Source organism: Melospiza melodia, chromosome 2, assembly GCF_035770615.1.
Source record: "Melospiza melodia melodia isolate bMelMel2 chromosome 2, bMelMel2.pri, whole genome shotgun sequence".
NCBI lineage: Eukaryota > Metazoa > Chordata > Aves > Passeriformes > Passerellidae > Melospiza > Melospiza melodia.
This window is the reverse complement of record NC_086195.1, coordinates 70,934,025-70,951,753: the sequence shown is the minus strand read 5'-3', so window position 1 is coordinate 70,951,753 and position 17,729 is coordinate 70,934,025. Positions and strand designations below refer to the sequence as shown.

Below are 17,729 nucleotides of genomic sequence, written 5' to 3'. Positions count from 1 at the left end.
AATTCAGGGAAATAAGGCAGAAAGGTTGTACAAATGTAATTATACTATTAACATTTTAAAGACAAAAATTTTAATCTGTATACTGTAACCAAAGTAAAATTACTTTTCTAATTCCAGGATAACTGTTAAAAAGAGTCTTGCCTCTCAGTTTAAAACTAAGCATATGATGAATTGCATCAGTAGGACTACAATAGTATAGACTAATACTTTATGGCAGCTTGACTTGCTATATCAAGAATTCTGTGGGTTTGAAAAGCTGCATAGTCAATCAATTTATAAAAACACCACAAACAACTGTTTTCTGGCCATATGGGCATAGATAATTCCAGTCCTCCCAGAGATTTATCTCAGAAATAAACACTAGCTAGAATAAAGTTTCCTAATTCCTAATTTCCTAATTAAAAGTAATTTTAATTAGGAAATAATTAGGATAGAATTAATTGAAAAGACATTACAAAGAAGACTGGTAATAGTTGTGGTGGATATAGAAGCATCTATGTTTGCACAGAGAGTTTTTTATAATGAATGGGAAAAAAGAACAAACCTATTTGTCAGAAGCTAGTCCATTTCCCCCAGATGTAGCTTTTAATTTAACGAGTTATCCTTCTCTTTAAAATGCATGCCTCATTTAAAAAGATTGATAGATTAATATTACTGAAGTGATAACTTCAAAGAACATGTCACATCTGATGACAAGGTATGTTTTCTTTAAAGATGAAATCAAATGAAACATTTGCTTTTTAACACACACTCTGAGGGTCTCAGTTCACATTTGTCGGTTCAGAGGAAGTCTGGAAGTACCCATGGGTTGAGAATTCTAACAAACTGTCAGGCAAGCTAGAGATTGCGAAAAAAAGGTTGGGTTTCATTAGTATATAGTCCAAATTTTTTGGACTATAGGCTTAAAGATTAATCAATGTTTGATAAAAAGGATTAACCTGAGACTCATGTTGCTGTCTCCATCCTGCTGAACCAGTCCCTAGAGTCTCTGTTATGGCTGATAAAGGAAAATGGGCACTCTCAGAGATAATTTATCCCAATGTAGATTGCAAAATGAAATAGACAGACCTCCATATGGAGAGACTGGAATGAAAAGTAAAATTATGAAAAAAATAGATTACACATTGGCTCCAATACTGTTATCAGTAATTAATTGTCGTGGTTGGGTGTCTAGAAGAGAAAACAAAATGTCTTGAACACTTCTGTGTTGCCTTCCTCTCACCGCCTCAGTTAATAGAAAGAACAGTCTTGGAAAGAGGAAAGGCAAGGACCTTAAATCCCTGCATGAGGCTGTCTTGATGGCTGCGGATTTATTCAGGAAATAGAAGCTGCATCCCATCCCTGGTTCTCCCAGCTGCCCTTGCTTAGCTACTTGGCATTTCCCTAGGCCAAGAACCCTTGGGAAACTGCCCTGGCTAAGGGAAGACATCCAGGAGAACAGAACGGCTTCTCTTGTTCCATCATTTTGAAAGAAAATAGGGGAAAACTTCCCCTAAATGTCAAAGCAAAAATAGTTTATAAAAACTCAAACCCAAACACACAAAAAAAGAGCTCTGTAGTGATCAGAATCTTCAGATTTGCTCCTCCAGCCTTGACTCTGAAGCTTCCCTTCATGAGACCAATGAGGTTGTTGATACATAAACACCATTTCTGCCTCTCTCCTAGCATTCTTTCAGCCTCCATTTGGAACTTCTCTGCAGATTCTCCTTCTGTTATCTCTGTTTGTTAGATTTGTTCATTAAACACATCCAGAAGGAAAGGCAGAGTGAATCAAGCCTGTGCCATTATGAGGCTGTTTCCAGTCACCCTCTTCACTCAGTTTGTTAGCTCTGCTTTCTGGACCTCCCCATGTGTTTCTTCCCTAATCACTCTGTTGGCCTCTGGGTGTGGACTGGCTCTCACAAGTGATACCCATATTGTTGGACAAATGGGTATAATGGGGAAAACTCAAACCCTGGACCTGTAAACATCCACATCACCTCCTATTTATTCCTGATTCTTATCTTCCTTTCAGTAGCAGTGTAGATGTAAGCACAGTGTCCATGAAATCCTTGGTATGACAGTATAGATTGCTTCATAAGCTCTGCCTGAGCAAATATTCAATGATGCTTCTCCATGCAGGGAGCTCTGAAGAGCTCATCCTTCCTTGCAGAGCTTCACACTTTCACTTCTAAATTAAATCCTTGGCAGCCTTGCACATCTGCCAGAGGACGTCTGCACAACACAAAGCACATTGTTGTTTCTCCCATGGCTGAAGGTCACGTCTCAATTGCTTAAGGAAGATCTTATATGTTCTTCCAGATGCTTTTCATACACAATTTAAATATGGGCTGAGGTAACCTCTGTCTTTTTTTTAGACTAAATAATCTGAAACAGCAATAAGCTATTGAAATTCAAGTCATATCTTCTATCAAAGATACGACTTCACTGTGCTCAGAAACACTGTCTGGGGACAGCCAAAAAGGACAAGTATTCTGCTGCTCTTCTGGCACCTCCAGGAAGACTAATGAATCCATCATAGGAAGGTCAGAAAAGGCAGCACCACACCACTTCCAAGTCACTGCCACAGGAACACAGGAATTATTTTAATCTCAAAATTTCTCCTTCAATTGAGCGAGCAGCTGCCTCTGGCAGCCATGCAAGAGAGGTTTGGGCTGAAATAATTTAGCAATGTGGAAGGATGGAGCAAAGCAAGTGGAGAGAGAGATGGAGGGGGAAGCTGTAGCATAAAGTATATAAAGTTACACAGTTTATTTCCTCCACACCCACAATGGGAGGAAGTTAGAAGGAACACCTTTGTTTCAGAGAGAGTTCCTCTGAGAACAGATAATCAGAGAAAGCTGTCATTTATCAAGTCACTCTGGCTGTCACTGTGCTGCTATTAACTCTGACTCAGTTCCAGCATTTCTGCATCAAATGATATTAACACCACCCCTGTGGAAATTATTGTTTCTCTGCTATATCAAAAAATTATCAAATACATGTTATTCCTTTCTTCTAAATAGTTTCTGCTATTTGGTTTAGAAGCAAGCAAGAAATAAAGGAAGCAGGAGGAAGACAGTTCTGAGAGCACTGAACTGCAAACACAAATGCTTGTTGTAGAGAGATGCTTATGTAGGGTGGCAGGTATGAAGAAAAAGTGGCATTTATAAAAAAGTACTGACGGTCAGCTTGAAGATGCCCATTGCAGAGGGGTTGGACTGGATGATCTTTAAAGGTTCCTTCCAACCCAAGGCATGCAAGTATTCTGTGATCAGTCAGGTGGTCCTGAGGTAACCCTGAGGTGGTATATTTTGCAATGCCCATTTTACATTTAAGGCAAAATGAAGGAATGGTGTCCAATTACCCCTTTCTACAAACTGTTGCTAAGGAGAGTTGTACATCTGCTTTCAGAGTAGGGTAATATTCTCAATAGCAACATAATCTCCAACATTTTGGGGCTCAGTAAAGTGAAATGCATTTTTCACTAGGTAACAGTAGGATTGGAATAAATATACCCGTTTCTTCTCATCATGCCTGTGTGAGTTGAAGCATTTAACAGATTCTGCCTAGATTCCCAATCTGGAATGTATATTAAAACTGTTTAGATGTCATCAGTAACTAATATAAATTATAAGTCAATGATTGGCATAGAGAGCTTTAAAAACTTACTTCATAAAACAGATGATTGCAGCAATTAGCCTACAAACAAATTTTGTAGTGAAGAATCAGCCAGGTATTCTTCCAACTACTGATAAGGTTAGGGTCCAAAGAACATGATGAAGAGTGAGGCAGAGTCAAAGTTCAACTTGTTGAATGACAGCTGTGCAAGCTGTTTTTACACTAGCTCTGCAGAGGAAAGTCGTAGACAAGTGCAATGCCAAAATTTGGAAAGTAGGCATCAACCAATCTCCTACCTTTGTAGACTGCTGCTCCAAACATCTCACCGAGGTTACTGTTCTTCAATTATTTACTGTTCTTATTGCTGCCCCCTAGGACCTCTACTTCAACCCTGTCTATGAACTACAAGAACCAGAGATTTTCAAAGTCCAAGGAGCATCAGGAAGCTGCAATTGTGCAGTGATGCCTAGGACTTCTGCCAGGGCAAAAGAAATTGTATTCTCTTTGAGCAGCTGCTGAAGGAGAAATACAGCCCTTTATCACACAGAAATGCACTAAGCTCTCTCCTGACTGCCCACTGCTTTACATTGTGTGTTGCATCATTAGTCTTGTCTTCTCAAAACACTCAGAAAGCAGCAAGAGTGAATTCCACAGCACCCAAAGGAATTTTACAGACAAACAATTGACCTGTTATTAGAGTAGATGGCATGGAACTTCACATCCCACTGGACATGTGGTTGTCAGTAGGTCTTAGCAGGGGAGCAGCTGCAGTCTCCTTTGGAGCTGGCACACCAGGTCCTCTCTGGGAGCCCAGAGTGCTCCTTTGCCTCTGAAAGAAATCATTTCACTTCTGTCAGATAGTTAGGATGATAAAATAATTAAGAATATTGTGGGTGTTTCACCATATATTTGGTTTGTGTGAGGTATTTCCGTATAGAGGGAAAAAACATGGCTTAATATAGAATTTGTAAAGGAAGGTTATATAACCTTCCCACAAATCTAACAGTTCATTTTATCTATTTTCAGACTTAAGAGAAATACTTTGTTCCTTATCATTCGTGTCTCTCTATAAATTTGTCAGTGGGAATGTGACAGTGTCACTCACTCAAAGGCAGCACTATCCCAAGGAATATTTTGCAAATGTTATATCACAGGAAAAATAAGTACCTGACAAACCCCATCCTTAGAGAGGTCACTTGCTGTGTAGAAGCAGAGACAGCTTCCAATGCAATCAGTCGGCTAAGGATTTTTCCAGAAATAAGTATCACAAAGCCCTGACAATGTTTGGTGCTGTACAGCTGAGACCTAAGGTGTGGTCTGTGTCTAAAAATATTAAAGAACTTTGAGATAAAACTTGTGTTCAATACTTAATGCTTCATAGTTCTGGAAAATCTTGAGCTCTATGATATATTTTCCTATTTCATTTTGAACGTATTTAATTTATTTAAATAAAAATGCTTCTACTTAGTAAATGTGTCTATGTACATACTGATATATATGCATATATATATATATAAGTATATATATAGGGTGTGTTGGTACTGACTACTTACTTGCTGAGAATCCTTCCTCAGCACGTTATGATTTTAGCAAAGCCTGTGAAAGAAAGACAAAAAGATAGAGTGACAAAAACTCATGTCAAAGAATTTTCTTTTGTAGGATGAAAGGACGGGGAATAGATTATTATGAAGACTGGAAACAGAATTTAAAATAAAATAGAAAGAAAGGGATGGGAAATTAGAATTTTTGGGCTAAATATGCTGTCACCTTTTCCTGAAAGGCTACCAGAAAAGTTCACAAGATGGATGGTTTATATTTCAGACAGTAATACTTTTTACAGTTTCTCCAAAACACATCTCTACCCCAAAGAGTACCTTTTCTCCCACTATTATCCTAGTATGAAACAAAATTTATTCTGACTGCAAGACTAGAAGATGACTGTAGTGAAAAACTCCAGTGACAGTAAAACAGCAACCTTTAAGTGCCTCAACATATTAGTTAACTCAACACTTTCATTTTCTTACAGATTTGAATTGGTCTCTTTACTATTACTTGTGTTAAAAGAGCTTCATGGTCATTTTTCAAGGCAAAAACGTGGGCACTGTTAGTCTATAACACAAACATCAAAACAATAAAAGAGATTTCTGAAACAGCCAAGTGTCTGCTCCAGGAACTAGGAGACGAAGACCATAATCCAGGGCGCAGATGGTTCCTAATTCTGATAAAGTTGTAATTTCCATGTTCCTTTCTCCTCTGGTGATCTTAGAGCATTTTTGAGGGGGGACTGCTGTCCCCTTCTCCACATTTACATATTTGGCTACAGTCAGGGGCAGTTTTGCAGAAAGCCCAACCGCCTGTTTCTAAGTAAAAACACATTTCCATGTCCCTTCATGATAACTTAGGGGTGGTGAGCAATATTCCCTATATCTTATCCCTGCCTACATTTCCAGTTACAACACAAGTATCCAGAAGGAGACAGCTGTCAGCATAGTTAAACTGCATGCAGCAGTGGACTGGAAAGATACTTGAGGGAAATTCCTTATTCCTGCCCCGAATTTCTCCTTTGTCCAGAATTAATTTATTAATTAATTTCCCAGATTATTTTCCAATTTTATCAATTTACAATTAATAAATTTGGAAAATAATCTGGGGAGAGACTTCATAAACATTTTGGTTAAAAACCTTTATCTTCACTGATGTATTCAAACTTCCAGTAATGTTTGGCTTACACATTTGATAAGAACTTTAATGGAAAGACCTTTCACATAATGTGTTTGAGTAACAAAGAGAGAAATGAAGCATTTACAGGGAAAACAATAATACATATTTTTCACTGTACTTACTGTATATTTAACATTTTCTGTCACTGTTTGTAAAACTCACAGTACCAGGGCTGTTTCAACAGTTGAACTTTACTCAATGACTTTGTCAACTTCATTGTCTTTCAGCATTAGTCAAATATTCTCAATTAATTTTAGAGTAATGGGAATTTTGGAAAGCAAAGATTGTGGTGAATATTTGATGAAGTAATGGTATGTCAACAGTCTAAGCATGGCTTGATTATGGAAATGAAATTTAGGCAGGGAATTAAACTATTAAAGCAGAAAATGTCTAATTAAATGGAAACCATGCATTGACTTCAATTATTCTTTACACAAGAATTATTTTTGAAGTTCTATTTAAGTAGTATTATACAGCAACATATAATTAAAAATCTAATACAACCTTCAAATTACAAAAGGCATCCCACTTTTAACAGGAAATAGCAGCCCACTTTTAACAGGAAATAACAACCTATGTGAATGATTTCTGTTAACTGAAACAAATATTTTCACTTTCAAAATGTATTTGATGTTTTAAGTTCAGCACACAGAACACAGAACAGATTTCAAGGAAAAAAGTAAAAGCAATAAGAAAATGCATTCACAAGTGTATGAAGTATTTGCATATCTTCTAGATAGTAGAGGAAATGCCCTCAGCTTCTGAATGTTTCATAAACATTAGCATGCATATTCTGTAAAGTTTATACCCAAAAGCTCATCATCTGCATCATCATTGAGTCATTTACTGAATGCCACTCTCCCAGTTAACACATTTTAATAATTCAGTCCCAAATCAGGAACAATTGGACAAGATTTGCATTTACAAAAGATCATGAATAGAAGAAAGTCAGTCTGCAGATAGCACAGGCACTGATGGCACTGCTTGCCAGGCCCTAATGCCAGGGACAGGCATGACAGATTGGTCACCTTATTTTCCAGCAGAAGATCATAGAATCATAGAATTTTAGAATCACAGAAGCCTAGAATGGTTTGGGTCGGAAGGGACCTTAAAGATCATCTCATTCCAACACCCCTGCCTAGGGTGAGGATACCCTTCACCAGAGCAGGTTGCTCAGAGCCCCATCCAGCGTGCCCAGCCAGGTATGTGGCATCCACAGCTTCTCTGGGCAACCTGGGCCGGTGCCTCACCACCCTCTGATGGATCTCCATGATATACATTGCACCCTCATACATTTAGGATGCTTAATCCTGATGCCCAGCTTTGTCCTCAAATGAGACAAACAATTCAAATATTCTATCAGCAGTCCTGGTGTCATTGTAATGTCTCAGAGGCCCAATGACAGTGTAGGATGGTGGTGAGGCTGATTAAGCAAAGAACAGAGACAGGTTCCCTGTGACAGTGGTCACAAGGGTTCTTGGATGAGGGGAGAGATGAGAATGTTGACTCCATGTTCAGAAGGCTTGATTTATTATTTATGATATATATATATTACATTATAACTAACAAAAAAGAATAGAAAAAAAAGGTTTTCTCTCAGAAGGCTAGCTAAGAATAGAATGGAATGAAAACAAAGGTCTGTGGCTCAGACAGAGAGAGAGACCACTCTGCCATGAGTGGTCAGTAAATCCAAACATCCACATGAGACCAATCACAGATCCACCTGATGCATTCCACAGCAGCAGACAACCACTGTTTACATTTTGTCTCTGAGGCCTCTTAGCCTCTCAGAAGGAAAAACCCTAAAGAAAAGGATTTTCACAAAAGATGTCTGCGACAGGTTCCCTGTCTCGTCCTCATAACTGAGTGTATGATCACTGAAAGAAAAACACAGGGATAGTTTCTTTTGTTAGGAATAATCTTTCCAAGGGGAATGAACTTTTCTTCACAATTGATAAGTGATTTCAGGTGTAAAAAAATCCATTAAAAATGAAAATTAATTGTTTCTTCATTTTTAGATTAAGAAATGTGATGTTTTCAATTTAAAACCCCTTTTTAAAACTCTATTTTTCTTTTTATATGTAATTTTATTCCCAAGTAGAAAAATTTATTGCTTGAATATCAAAGCAAAAATTCTGTTAGAATTACATCTTTTTAGTCTACTTAGAATCTAGCAACCACACAGGCGACTTAGACTAGCTAAAGATGGGAGACATAGGTAGTCATCAATTGCAGTTTCCTAGCAGTTTAAATTTTCCCAAGCTATTTCCAAACATGCACACAAGTGATTGAAAAGATCTTAAGAGTGAGACCTCTGATCATGTCATGAAGATGTCCAATCCAAACCTGACATGTCTGAGGGACACCTCAGAAGAATTTGCTTGAAAATTTAATGCTTTCTGCAAAATCTTTCATATTTTTAATTTCAATTAATTTCTCATGGGTTGTTTGGTAATTTTATGCATCATCCTAAGTAGCCTGACAATACTATATTCTTGTTAAAACTACCTGGAACTCATCCCACAGCACACACAGAAACAAAAACTGATGGCAAATTCTTCTCAGAGCACCTCTAAAATCAGGAACATGAATAACTAAACATCAGAATAGCACAATTATTTTAAAAATCGTTCTAGCTGGTTAGTATAATTGCCCATGTCACCGCAAACCAATTTTTCCAGCGGCATTTGCATCTCCAGATCAGCACTAAAGTGCTGAGTATAGCTAACACATTTGGAGCACCAAGGAATTTAAAGACTGAGAAAAGCTGTTGAGGAGAGAAAGTAATGGTGTTTAATACCAAATGAGATCAAAAGAAACCCATCAGTATGAAATGGGCTGTGTAGAATATCTCCCAGTATGGCAATTGCATTAATGAGCATGCAGTTTCATGAAGCCAAGTTGTTACAGACCCTGGACTGTGATACTAATTCCACCCTATGAAATAGAAACAACTCAGAAATGTAGAAAAGCTGCTCTAAATCCTGCAGCCAGCTCACGCGTAGATGCAGATTCACTAGGAAGATAATGGTGTGAATTTACTTGTTCCCCAGGTTTTGACACAGGAGAGTTAACATGCATGGATCAACAAGAAAAGGGGTCAGAGAAATACCTTTGCTAACATGGGGAAGAGTTCTTCAGCTCTAGAGCAGAAGGCCAGGTCAATCATGCATGATTCAGGACATCTTATGATGGTAAAAGGACCTGAACACAGGAAATTCAGACCTAGGATTCAGCAAGATACAGGTAGGAACTGCAATTCACTCTCTGCAAGCTGTAAGAGACTTTCTGACTATTAACACCTCTGTACATGGCCCAACCAACATCTGCAAAACAAACCAAATCTATCCAAAACCAACCTCTGTGAGTGTAACACACTTCCAGCAGCACATGGGTGGAAGCTCTTACAGCTGCATGGTCCCAGCACAGCCAGACTCAGAGCTCTTCTTAGAGCACTGAGGAAATATTGTAATCTCCCTTAGACCCTTCTTTAGTGATGCTTTGAAGTCCTAATAGGCCTTTGTTCCTACTCCTTAGAGACTCACATGTGGTTTCTGACACCTATGGGATAGAGTAATTGTTTTAAACTAAAAGTGGGTCAATGTAGATTAGATATGAGGGAGAGGTCTTTTATAATGAGGCCACTACGCATTATCCAGAGAATTCTGGATATCCCATCCCTGAAAACATTCAAGGTCAAGTTGGACTGGGTCTTGAGTAGTTGAAGATGTCTCTGCTGCTGTCGGGGAAGTTGAACTATGTGGTCCTTGAAGGTCCCATCCAACCCAAACATGATTCTATGGTTCTGCATTGCTGCAGATCTGTTTTCAGCTGTTTGAGCTCAACAAGTACACAACATCACCAGCTGAACAAAAAAATATTCAGGACAAGGAGTCGAGACAGAGGAGATCAGGCAGAAAGAAGACAAGGATTTCTCTAGAATTACCCTGTCACAGTTCATTCTGACCTAAGGCCACAATTTTCTCCCTTTCTTTTCATTATATTAGTTTTGCTGGTTATTTTTGTGGAGCAAATTTCTTCCTTGCCCATTGAAATGATTGGCCAAGTATATGTAGTCTCTCAGTAGACTCCCTCTCCATTCACTTCCCCTTTTTGGAAAGGAACACATCACCTGCCTTCTCTTTGCATTGGAACAAAAATGCTGTAGGAAAATGCAAAGGGAAAAGAAGACTCTTCTCTAGATAAATTACATCCTTAATATGACATATTAGATGTCATGTATATAATTGATGTCTCTAAAAGCTATCCCTACATTTCAGTATTGTCTTGCAGTTGCCAAGGAGTCTTTTTGTAAATACTTGCTTTTGGAAAAATGTAGTGACAAAACACTTTCCAGGTTTCCATGACTGTTGCAGTGTTTAATTTATTTTGATTAATTCTGTGTTTACATCTGCTTTCAGTCTTTGAGAATCCTCTGAGAATCCACCTAGCCTATACTGATCTCCAAAAAACTGATTGGGAATTTCATGTTACAGTCTTTGTCTAAATAAAAAAAAAAGGGGGGGGGCAGCATTTGATTTTGTAATTCTTCCCCCTGAAAGATTTGTGATATACAGGATATAACTATAGCAGATGTGAGTAAGAAACGGAGGTCCCAAGTCATCTATGTTGCACAGTTATTTCACTGGAATAAGATGAGTTTTCCTTTCATTGTCTCATCATAGTTTGTTCCAGCTCTTGGCCAGTAGTATTTCCTGTAACCCTCATAACCCATATGAAGCACAGAAGAAAAGACACACAGTTTTAACCTCCATTCAGCAATACACAGAGTGCTCTTATTGCTAACAAAATTAAAACATGTGATTCAATTCCTTTGAGCAACTTTCTCAAAGTTATCTTCTCAGTTCACGTCTTCCCTTTCATATTTGATGTTTGACATCCTTTTAGTTGCAGATCTAATTTCAACTACATGGCCAGAACACTGGGTGTGTCTTTTTAATCATCCTTAGTCATGAACCAGCTGAAAAGATTCCTGCAATGGGTGAACCACACAAAATTTACACCTGCAAAATTGCATGTTTATTGCAGATTTCCTCTCTGGTCAAGTGTGTAAGTACAAATCCGTGTTAGTACATGTTGCCCCTGACAGCCACGTAGTTTGAAAGCTGCTTGAGATTTCCTAAGAGCATTTTCTTCAAGGGAAAATATAAAAAAGTAGAAGCAAAGAGAAGTCTGTTGTCTTCCTCTCCAGTCTGTTTTCAAAGGCAATGATACTCAACTATTCCTGCACTGAAGCATAGCAATGAGGAGACTTCTCCCATCCGGCCTTAGCTGATTCAGACATATCTTTCAGTCTTCTGGCTTTTCACCCCAGTTCATTACATGAGGACAAGTTGTGCATGTTACTAACTTTCCGGCTTGATTTTTGTGTGAATTTTGGATAAGGATCTGCCTAGGCTTTAAAATTGGCTGGAAAAGTCCATTCTCCTGTGAAGAGAAGCAGCCTTTGCCCCTTTTATTCATTTTCACAATGACTTTTGGGGACATATAATCCAGAAGGAATCAATTCACTGATTTTTACAAAATTTAACACATTCCAAAATTTTTGCTGTTTTAAATAAAAGCACATTTGAAAGACAAAATATGCATAGTTGCAGTGATTCCTGGTTTTCCTCTTTACTACTTCTGGGTTTCTTCCTTTACTGCTGTGTCTCCTCCATTTCCTATGTCCCTCTGTTTAAATATGAAGTTAAATAGTTTCCAGATGCAATTTTACTGCTCCCTTACCCACATAATGAAAACTAAAAGACACTGTAGAATCCCTGTTGAGACACCACCATCAATAAGTTTGGCAAATAACTGCAATAAAGTTGTTTTATTGCTCTGCTGATTTAAAAAGTAAGTCATGGAGAACCGAATGACGTGCAATAATGGTTTAATAGTAACAGATTCACTTTGGGGGTGTCATGATATGTCTTGAGAACTTTTGTTTAAAATATTCATAAAAACACATAGGATACAGTTTGGCAAGTGAAACTTTTCCTAGGCTATAAAGTCTGTGGATTAATCCAGTTATATTTGTGTGATAAACAAGGCTGCTGAGAAAAATCACACCATGTTTATTCCTAAAGGCAAATACTTATAGAAATTTACTTCCATTTTCTTTAACCTTTCAATAAAGTCAGTTTGCACCTTTTTGGTTTGTAATAACAGGATTAAAAAAAAAACCTTACAGATTTTGCATTTCATGTTGAAGCTAATTTGATGCTTCTGTCAGAGATTATTTACACCTAGAAGTCAGAGTAAAATGACAGACTCTGCAAGGCTATAAAAAGGAGTTTATCTTTCTAATCCTAAATTTTAAATGCAGTAAAAGTTTAAGATTCAAAGTCACCTATGTGAATCTGTCTAACAAATTGTTATTCTCTCTCATAGTTTTTTTCCATGAGGACTTTACTCCTCCCTTTAAACAAAATAGAAAAGAATTTGGGTTTTATGGTCCAGACGCACTATATTTTTACTGAAGCTTACCTTGGACCAGGTAATGCTTTTGGAAACAGAGTATGAACCAAGATGGACGGAAAACATTAATTTCTGTATGCAAAATTTTTCATGTAAATTCCATATTTCTGCATGTATTCTTAGAATGGTAACAAGTACACCTGATCAGTGTAAATGAGGTCAGAACTCAGGTCAGGGAGTAAACCAGTTCCCTTCAAAACCACACAGTACATCAGAATTTACAGAGATGAAGAAGATTATATTGGGCAAGTAATTTTCAAAACCAGGGAGAGTAAGAATGACCTAAACATGAGACTTTAAAAGGAAAAAAAAAAAAAAAGAAAAAAATTTAGTAGAAATTAGCAACCTAAAACCATTTGGTAACAGATTCAGCCCTCCTAAATTCCCCATCTGTGTGCACAAGAAAGGGCAGAGGAAGCCAGTTACCTGCCCACAGCTCCTCCTCAGGAAGGTTGCTCTCTAGACCTGCCCTCCAGACCTCTTGCCTTGCAAAGTTCTGCCCCAGCCAGGACACGACAGCCCCTTGGCCTCGAGCTTCACTGATACAACAGCACATAACCTGAAAAGTCCCTTCTCTGGGTCCTTCAATTTCCTTTATTCCACACTCAGCCCAATCCCAGGTCACTGCAGCTGTTGAGCTATTCCTTATTCTCCAGATAAACACCAGCTCTTGCTGTATGGCACCAGCTGGATTCTCCCTTAACAGGACCATGTGACAGCATCCACTTGTTTTGTGGTGCAAGTTCAATCAGCACTGGCTTGACCCAAGGTGAAACTTGTAGCAAAAGCCTGTAGCTGCTGTCAGAGGAGAAGTGTTTCTGTTATGTCAATGATGCTTTTGCTCCTTGCTTTCAGGAAGGATAAAAAAAACCCTTCTCTTCAGTCTGAAACCCTTCATTTCAGCAGCTTTTCCTTCCCTTTTGCTATTGCACTCAAAAATGCTCATTTTTTTAAAGAACGGACTACTTTTCCTTGGAAACACATTCCTAGCCTCCCCAAACCCTCCTGATTTTCTCATTTGCAGTCATTTGAATGAAATTAGCCACCGCTAAAGGAATCTTTCAACATCTGGCATTTAAGAAAAATAACATAGCAGGAGACAGAAAACACTTTTAAATTTCTTTTAGAGTAGAAAACTCTGATCTTTGAAAGAAGTGCTTACCATGTTGAAGATCAGATGAGCTCTTAGCTTCCAGTACAAGTTATATCCTTTTCACTGGGATTATAGAGACCTGTCTTAAAATCTAAATGCTGCCATGGAAACTGACTACATTCTTTTACTCAGTGGGAAAAGTATTCTGCAAAAATTTCTGTTCCAAACATATTTTTATTCTATCTCAACCCATTGAGGCTGTAAAATGGAATGGGCACAGCTCCATGAGATGGTCATGGGGAGTTGCAGTACCAGGATGCAATCAGCTTAGGCCACCTCCCATACTGAGATAGGGAGATACATGCATTTGATGACATCATTTTGCATATAGATGTCTATATGAATAAGTCACTAAAAATGATGTAATGAGAGAAGCAAGATCACAAAATACTCTCATGGTTTGTAACAAATTACAAAATTCGTATGTAGGGCCATAACAGGTGGAGATTTCCCAGTTAGACCATTAAACATGTTTGTCCCGATAGTCAGGACAAGTCAGACCACAGCAGAACATAGGTAAATTGATCAGAGAAGAACACCTTTTCATTTCTCATCCATCAAGGCCTGTGAAGTTAGAGGAAGTAACATAGTGCAATAAATAAAGAAGCTATTAATAGTCCACAAGACAGAAACTCACATTGCTGAGTGGACAGTTTGACATAAATATTCTTTTCCATCTCTAATTCCTGGGGGGCTGTGGAAAAAGCTATTGACTAGATAGAGATGAAGTATGAGTAATTTCATTATGTCACAATTTTATGTTTAGCATCTGGAGATTATTCTGTCTCCAAAGTAAAATCTCATATATGACAACAATGAGCAATGAATCTGATTCTCATCTTCATTAAATTATGTCTTCATTGCTATAATTTCAGTCTATTTTTTCTCCTAATATTCAGTCATACTAAAATCAGCTGATTCAGGATGTGAATAGCTAATTAGATTTGCATGATTTCATGCATCTTAAAGAGGGAGCTGAAATTTGCCTGAATTTCTCTTAAAAAAAATAACGCTAAAAGCGTCGAGATGTACTGCTCTGTAAATAAAACTTGTTTTCATATTCTAATCAAGTGGAATAGACAGCTTTGTGCCTCCTGGGTAACTGTATGATTTAGGTTACTGACTGGTTTCATTGGAGGTCAAGAGACAACTTTCTTTTGCGGCACTGAAATATTAGAGAAGTTAAATTGTGAATCACACAGTCTTTGGCGTGATAGCCTCCATCACCAGACATGTGGAGCAGGTAGAGGTGTTATCTTCTACAGACACTTGTCCAGCTGTCCCACCACCCCATTGTATAAAATCTGTTGGCTGCCTCACTGATCAGGGTCCATTAAAAATACTGAGTAACAGCAATTTGAATCAGAATTAAGCATTTGGAGTGACAAGGCAAAGTTGGTTTGGACCTCAAGGCATATTGTGAATGTTGAATATCACTGCCAGGTCAGACAAAGAGATGCTTTAATCTGCTGACTCCAGAGAGGTCAGTGAACAGGTCAGGTCATACACAGATTTTCATTCTGTTTCTGTCTCCCTCTCTGAAGTTTCACAAGTACTTGTTTCCTTTTCCAGCCAACTCACCTCAAAGCTTGTAGGCAAAGCAAGTACAGAGCAGGAGCTCTGTACTTCAAACAGAAGTTTGCACTAATTTACCTTGACAGGTGGTGTAAATTTATTTCAAAACAAATACTTCTTGGAAACATTTCTCATAGAATCATATATCTGTTAAATTTGGGAAAGACCTGCTAGGTCATAGTCCAACTTCTATTTTCTGAAACACTGTTTTCCTTGAGGTGGGATAAGGATTTCTAATTAGTTCTCTTCAGCACAGACCTTAAGATATGTATCATTGCTAATTGTGTGGACATAAACTTCTGCAATTGTATCAGCATCCTATTTTATCTGCTTTGTTCTCACACAGACAAGAATCTAATTTTAAGAACAGGTTTTCCAATTACAGTATAATTTATGTGATGATACTTCAATATTATTTTGGATTATAGCAATTAAATTACAATCCTAGTCCTTCCAGTGGTCACAGTGGTAATACCACTGACATCAGCAGAAGCCAGATGAGATCCAAAGGGAATGGCAAAGCCATTGTTTGCCTGGGTGTCACTTCTACCAAAAGAAGTTTTCATACTCATGCCTAATTCATTTCCTGTAAACAAACACTAGGTATATAGGCAAAATGGAAAAGTCCCTGTTCCATTTACTGGTGTGGTTTGAAGATGAAGAGACTGCATTTAAACTGGTGTAAGATCCATCCAGGGCCCATTTCTTCATTACCTGGACTGCTCCCTCTCCACAAGCCTAGCACCCTCTGCACTACACAGTTCCTTCTTTTGAGATGCAGTGACAAGGGACACGTTGTGTCAGCTCAGCCATCCTGCTGCCCAGGACCATAGGCTGAGCTGTGGCTGAAAGTCTCAGCCTTCCCCTTTCTGCTTTACAGTGCATCCCCTAGGTCTGCAACCTGACAGTCAAAAATAATAAGTCAAAAATAAATAAGTCAATATCAGTCAAAACAGATTTCAGTTTCTAATCACATATACCTTTCCCTCAGCCATCTTCTTCTCCACATTTCCCCTACTACTGATTTTTCCTGAATTGAGACTACACACAGCTGTAATGCTAATGTCACCTCAGGCTGACCTCAGCCCATTCCCCAAAAGATGTTGCTTGTTCCTTCCCTGTCAAGGTTGACATTACACAAATATGATAGACCTGAATTAGACTGAAGGTTGATCTCTCTGATGCTCTGACAGGTACACGGCCTCCAACAATTTCTGAGATTTTTTTGAGATGTTCAGGTTCGTAAATATGAGTGCCTGCTGCTACTTCAAATCCCTATGTGTATTCTTGGCAACCAGCTGCTTCTTCAGGAGGTCACCACTCTTCCACAGGTGCTGTGGCATATCTTTCAGCTCCAGGTAGATGTGTCATATATTTTAAGGTACCTATTTCTCACAATAAATCCCAGAAGTCATGTCTCTATATTCAATACTCTTTGATAAATTTCTGGTCTATGTATTAGTCTACTCTTTTTAATTACAGTTTTAGCTCTAGCCTCATACCAAGGAGGTTCATAAATTTTAAGAAAAATTGCACGCTTTTGTTGGTTATGAATTTGCTATTGCAGTTGACCTGAGCTGAAGCAGAGGTCTCTTGCAGCTATAGGACAGATGCACACAGGTATAGTTAATGCTTACTTGCCTTAAACCCATACCTAAGCACACTAAAATACCATCACCATCCTCAACAAAGCATATTGTCACATAGCAGTGTATATAAGGCAAGTTAAAATTTAAACAATAGCCATAACTGCAAAAAAACAATAGTGACTTGAGATATGGCCTCACCAATGGGATGCACAAAAAAACATGTGCAAGTTCTAAAATCTGCAAGAGAACAACTAAAGATGTACAGTGAGCAGGAAGGGTATCTGATAGAACTGGAATTCCTGTTCAGATACCCAATAAGCAAAACCCCTACAAGACCTGATCCCAAAACCAAATATCAAGATGAGAATATCTCCCTGGTCATTTTGGGCAGGGGGCAGAAAGACCTAAAACTTCAAGAACGGATGAGAAAAAACAGGAAACACAGCCCACTTCAGTTCTGGCTTCCCACATAGAGAGCTTTGAGGACCATCAGAAACTGTAGCCATCAATCTGGACTGAAACAACATCAGTTCTGCATGTATACTCACAGCTGTAGCTCAGGATAAGTTGATAAAAGACAATTTTGTTCTAGATGTGGTAATAATGAA

The 17,729-nt window shown here is 38.3% G+C and overlaps 1 long non-coding RNA gene across 1 annotated transcript in view; it reads right to left on the bottom strand.

Annotated features, from left to right (window-relative positions):
- LOC134415151 (uncharacterized) overlaps window positions 1-14,147 on the bottom strand; it is a 121,644-nt gene extending 107,497 nt beyond the window's left edge. Inside the window, exons 1-3 of the long non-coding RNA XR_010026946.1 lie at window positions 13,967-14,147; window positions 5,154-5,196; window positions 4,288-4,429 (exon numbers count right to left, since the gene is read on the bottom strand). This is a non-coding gene — a long non-coding RNA (uncharacterized LOC134415151). The remainder of the gene's footprint in view (window positions 1-4,287; window positions 4,430-5,153; window positions 5,197-13,966) is intronic.
- Window positions 14,148-17,729: the final 3,582 nt, after the last annotated feature.